The 6,000-nt window shown below is 43.9% G+C and overlaps 1 long non-coding RNA gene across 1 annotated transcript; it reads left to right on the plus strand.

Annotated features, from left to right (window-relative positions):
- The first annotated feature begins 27 nt into the window (after window positions 1–27).
- LOC142485950 (uncharacterized) lies at window positions 28–5,718 on the plus strand. The gene is made up of 4 exons (XR_012798741.1): window positions 28–100; window positions 1,553–1,656; window positions 2,888–2,998; window positions 5,399–5,718. It is a non-coding gene; the product is annotated as an uncharacterized LOC142485950 (long non-coding RNA).
- The last annotated feature ends 282 nt before the right edge of the window (window positions 5,719–6,000 follow it).

Here is a 6,000-nt window from a genome sequence, read left to right on the forward strand (position 1 = left end):
GCAGTGAACACTGAAGAGACGGATCTACTACAACACTGTACAGGATGAGCATACGCTACAAGCAGCAAAATGATCTTGCAGTTGACAGTATGTTGTTCTGGTAATGTGCACAATTATTATTTATGGGCTACACACCACAGTGCTGGACATATTCTGTTAACTTCAACTCTACTCCTAACATGGAGATGTCTTCCTGGTGTTACTGATTCAGTACATCATATGCACAGTGTGGTTATGATATGATGGATTGATTTAATGAACCCACCAACCAATGATGACATCTGCATCATCTTCTGTAAAGTGCAGCTACAGCATGATATTATCAGCATTTGGTGCGGTATAATCAGAGGTATCTATGTGCTTTTGTGCCTGTTTTAAGTCCTCCAGCTTAACGCCCCTACACCTCCCACTACACAGGCATACTTACTTATGCATACACTGACATCTGGCATACCTACACACACCCCAGGGCCACTTCCTTCCCCTGATGTCAGGGAGAGGATGGGCATGCAGAGTGCAGTAAGTCTCCACGTTACTCTGGCCAACAGTCTTGGCCTACCTCCAGCATCTGTCACCCACAACATCTGTTCCCTCCTTGTAAAGTGCTGAACTATCTCACCTGGGTCAGTGCTATAGCTGATCACAGTGCCCGATCAGGATGTCACTGTGACAGGCAGCAGTGCAGATTGACCGGTCAATCAATGCAGTGCCGCAACATATGCACTAAATGAGATTTCCGTGCCCCCAGTCAGGTTACTCCCTGGGCAGTGACCCTGCTCACACCCTCCCCTAGTTCCACCTCTGATCACAATTATCTCTCTTGGAGAGTGTAGCAAATTGGAGTTGGGGGAATCTCACCTCTGCCATGCATGGTCACAATCTGGGCACAGGACCCAAATAGTGGGCAATGTGGCACTTCTTACAGTAGAGAATAAGTAATTTTATTCTTTACTTGTGTATTAAGGACCTTATTTGCATTCAATTCAGTCCACATGGGACCAAGACTTTCTGGCTTACTGAACAAAGTGGAATTGTTTCGTAGAGGGTGGAGAATTGTATTTTATCTGAAATTACCCCCTCTGCACAAAATACAAACAATTATACCCATACAAGTACCTTGTGGAAGTTGTTGCCCTCTATCTTCCTGTGGTCTCTCCCTGTTTCTCACCGTGCCTCCTCCCATTTCCTTGCACCTCTGCGTCTCCGCATATATCCCTATACTCAGAGCCGGCTCCGGTCAGTGACATGGGATGCCCAAATATGAGCATACCCATATATGGGCATCCATGCCACTGACCGGAGCCCGCTCTGTTGCGGATATGGAGAGAGACTGGGAGATTTACATCCCCTTATAATTCATATGGTGCATAGTACCGGCACGTATTGTTTTACCGGTACTGTGTACCTTCCTACCTTCCTACTTTCACACTGGTACAGTATATGCTGCAGTGGGACTGAGAGGGATATATTGGTAACACATAGTCATTGTTGGGGGAATTCAATCCATTTTGAAAATAGTAATGAAATGTTTTTTACTTTTCTTTTTTTTCAGTAATGAAGAATGAAACATTTCTGTTAAAATTGAATTGGAGGTGAACTGGATTCATCATCAACTCTGCACCAGTGTGAATTGATGTTCTTTAATGTTCTGATAAGGTACATGCAACATCTCTTCCTCAACCCCTGCACCACTCTCTGCCTCTTGCCTCTCTCTCTCCACCTCCCTGCTAAGCGTATTAACCCATCTAATGTAATCCACATTCCATGTCTCACTTTACTCTTCACTTCTCACGTGCCCTCTGGAATGACTGCTCTCTGACTAACAAGGTCTATTTGTACATGACCTCTTCTGCTCTCATCATCCACCACCTCTCATTCCCCTCACCCCTGTCCTACTCGATACCTCAGCTTAATTGAACTCTCTCCTCTGACATCTACCCTTATCTCTAACCTCTCCTCACTTTCTGCTTAAACTAACTATCTTGTTAACTTTTACAATGCTATCATCTCCTCCTCCTCCTCCTTCCTCCTCCCTCCTCCATTATATATATACCCCTTCTAGGCTCTGACACACTCATCCCTCTAAGGCCATGATTATCATGGGCACATGCTTGGTCGTCCACAGTGCGTGCGAGCGATGCAGAGCCGCCTCGGACCTCAGTGCAGGGATTGCTGCATACCCCCAGCATCTGTCACCCACAAACAATACACACACTAATACTCCCCACAATACACACTATAATACCTCCTCAATACTAATCTCCCCAATAATATTATAGCTCCAAACACAATATACACAACACCCTTACACAAGATACACAATCTAGTACTCTCCTCTGCACCTCTACACACAATATAATACTCCCACACACACAATATACACACTACCCTCCTACCCCCATAAAATACAACCAATAATACACACACACTTTGTGGATGTTGGGACCAGCTCCCGGCATGCACCAGTGAAAGAGAGAGGCCCGCAGAAGCTCGGAAGAACTCCCTCCATCCGTGCCTTCCTCCGTTTCACATCTTCTCCCTGTCTCTCTCCCTCCCTTTCCTTGCATCTCCCTGCGTCTTTACGTATACCCAGTCAGTGACGGCTCTGGTCACGTGATGCCTTAATATGGGCTTATCCATATATGTTCATCCACGTCACTAATGTGATGCCCGCACTGTTGCGGAGCTGGTACTTACGACGGGCACTTATTGTTTTATCAGTACTGCGTACCTGACTCTACCGGCCTACTTTCAACACTAGTACAATATGTGCTTCACTACGAGTGAGTGGGGAATATTGGCATCACACAGTCACTGTTGAATATGCCATTCAATCCATTTTGAAAATAGTAATGCAATGTGGTTTTGTTTTGTTTGCTTTTTGCAGTAATGAAGAATGGAAAAGTTATATTAAAATTAAATTGGAGGGGGACTAGATTCAGCATTTCATCATGAACTCTGCACTTGTGAGAATTTAACTTCTTGAATACCCTGACAGGTACACGCAACATTAAGACTATAATCTGCTGTGCAAGCTTTCGTGCTATACCTCCCCCTCAGGTTTTGATTTATACATTTGCTGCCTCAATTCATGTCCTCTAATATTTGAAAGCTCTCTCCTAGCATTTTCTCTTTACCACAGAACGTCATCCCAATGTAACCTCTCTCTTGTTCTTTCTGCTTGCTGTTTCCTCACTCCTCTGTTAAACTTTTCTAATTTCTCTAACTTCCACACTCCTGCTTTTATCCACATGTTCTCCTCTTTCCTTCCCCTACCTTTGCATGTGTCTACACACTGCACCATTTGTACAGACCTCTATTGCAGCTATTTCTGCACTGCTCAATGAAAAGCACTCTTTAATATCCTATTCTCTGTGCCCCCTCTCTCTGCGCCCCCTCTTTTGGCGCCTCCTCTCTCTGCGCCCCCTCTCTCTGCGCCTATCTGTCTCATTCTCTCTACGTCCCTCTCTCTCTACATAGAGCTATCTCTGTCTCTCTCTACACCTATCTCTGTGTCTCCTTCTATGTTTGCTGATGTGTGGGATATCTCTTATAATCTTGAACCTGCTCATATACACATCGGGCCTCCCTGCCTCTGCCTCCCTGCTAAGAGTGTTAACCTATCTAATGTAATCCACATTCCTTTCCTTACTTTTCTCTTCCCTTCTCCTATGCCATCTGGAATGTCCGTTCTCTGACTAACAAGGCTCTAGTTGTACATGACCTCTTCTGCTCTCATCATTCACAATCAGTCATTCCCCTCACCCCATCTTACCTGTCCCACTGATTTGCCTCTGCTTAATTAAACTCTCCTCTGACATCTACTCTAACCTCTCTGCTCTCTCTCTCTTTCCGCTTAAACTAACAATCTTATTAACTCTTACAATGCTATCCTCCTATCTATATGCCCCCTCTAGGCTCTGACACACTTGTCCCTCTAGCCCACACCCTTGGCTAAATTCCCAAACATGTTCATCACACTTCCACTCACTGTTCTTAATGCCTATGAAGGAAATCTCACACTTGATGTTTGATTTTTCTACAGTAAAAATGTCTCCAGTCCTGTATAAAGCTGCTCTCTGGGGCCAAACCACACTACTTTTTTTTCCACATTCATCAACACACAAATTTAATTTACGCTGTCTTTTTTTCCCCTGTATTTGACTCCCTCCACTAACCTTCTTCTCACACTTGCCATCCTTCCTTCACTTCTCCTCAAGCATTTGACTACTTCAGAGGCAAGGTGGATGCCACCCACAAGGAGATTCCTTCTGTCCCTTCCCCCTTCTCTCCTTCTACCTAATTCTCCTTCTGCATTTGACTCCTTTTCTTCTCTTACAGAGCTGGAAGCTAATCATCTTCTCTTCTCCCTCTACCACATGCCCTCTAGATCGTATCCCCTCACACCTTACTGCATCTCTTAGTCCCCACTCTCACCCACATCTTCAAGTCCTCCCTATTCTCTGGCTCTTTACCCTCTTACTTTAAGCCTGTAGTGGTCACCCTTTTCTCAGAAACAACCTACACCCTATGTGCCTTACTAACTACCGCCCTATATCCCTCCTGCTGTTTGTCTCCTAATTGCTAGAATGTCAACATTCTTAAATCACATGCCCTCCTGGATCCTTTACAACCTGCCTTTCGTACAGCTCGTTCTACAGACTGTGCTTAAAGCAAATTCCCAAGGTCACTTTTCCCTACTAATCCTACTTGATCTATCTGCTGCGTTTGATGCTCTCAATCACTCTCCTCCTTCATATTCTAAACTCTCTCTTGGTATCCGTAACACAGTTCTATCCTGGTTTTCATCATAACTTTCCTGTCACACATTCTCCATCTCTGTTGCTAACATGTCTTCGTCTTCTATTGATCTGTCTGTGGGTATACATCAGGGCTCTGTTCTGAGATCTCTCTTTCTCTCTACATACTATCATTTGGTGACCTCATCAACTCTTTGTGACAATCCTATAAATAACAAATACAAATATCAGGTCATGGGAATAAGTGATTTGGACATAAAAGTAACATTTCGGAAGTGTGGACAACTAATACATCTTGTAGATTGCCTTTACAGTGTGATGTCATTGATTCAGTAGATTGTGTGCAGACCAGGACTGCAGTACAGTGTCACTCACATGGATGACTTGCGTGGTAGAAGCTCAAGAACAAGGATGTCAAACTCCAGTCCTCGAGGGCAGCAAACAGGCCAGGTTTTCAGGATATCCCTACTGAAAACCTGGCCTGTTTGGGACCCTCGAGGACTGGAGTTTGACATGCATGCTCTAGAAGGAGCACAGCTGTGGGTGGGAGGTGGATTTGCTTTGCATCAAATGGTTTGGAGCAAGGTTTATTGTATGTAGTAACATAATAACAATGCAATGCTTAACTTTTATTTCAGGAGGGATGACTGCAGAACAGAAGTGAATATTGAAGCCATGTGTTCCTTTTCTTGCAAAAGAGAAAATTTGAAGGACAGTTGAAGAGAAGGAAAATTACTACACAGAGACAGATAAGCAATGTGTATATTTCTCATTTACCATTTAGTATTTGTCGTTTTATTGACTCCACACAATCCGGCTGCTACGGGTTTCACATTGAATATTTTCATCTCTACTCTACCCCTTCCTGTGATCTGAACCATGCAAGTTTTCGTTGATTCAATACATCATGAGTAGAGGGTGGCTACAGTATGAAGTAAAGACCCAAGGACCACATCTACTACCATTCATAACAAGAACATGTGCAGTAGCGCACAGCTGCAGTTCTATGTGATTGTTATGAAAGGTTGAGGTGGTTCAATTCTATGAATCTGGAGTGGGATGGATCCTGTTTGCATCATATGGTTTCATCTAGGCCAGTAGATTATATAACTCTCAGTACAGGTTACACATGGCATCAGTATTAGTGATTTAAAGAGGAGGAAAGCTTCAATGTGGAGAACAAAGCCAAGTAATGTTGAAGTTACTCCTTTTACCATTTACTTGGTCAGTCTGTACTGTC

Source organism: Ascaphus truei, unplaced genomic scaffold (genome assembly GCF_040206685.1).
Source record: "Ascaphus truei isolate aAscTru1 unplaced genomic scaffold, aAscTru1.hap1 HAP1_SCAFFOLD_682, whole genome shotgun sequence".
In the NCBI taxonomy this organism is placed as follows: Eukaryota; Metazoa; Chordata; class Amphibia; order Anura; family Ascaphidae; genus Ascaphus; species Ascaphus truei.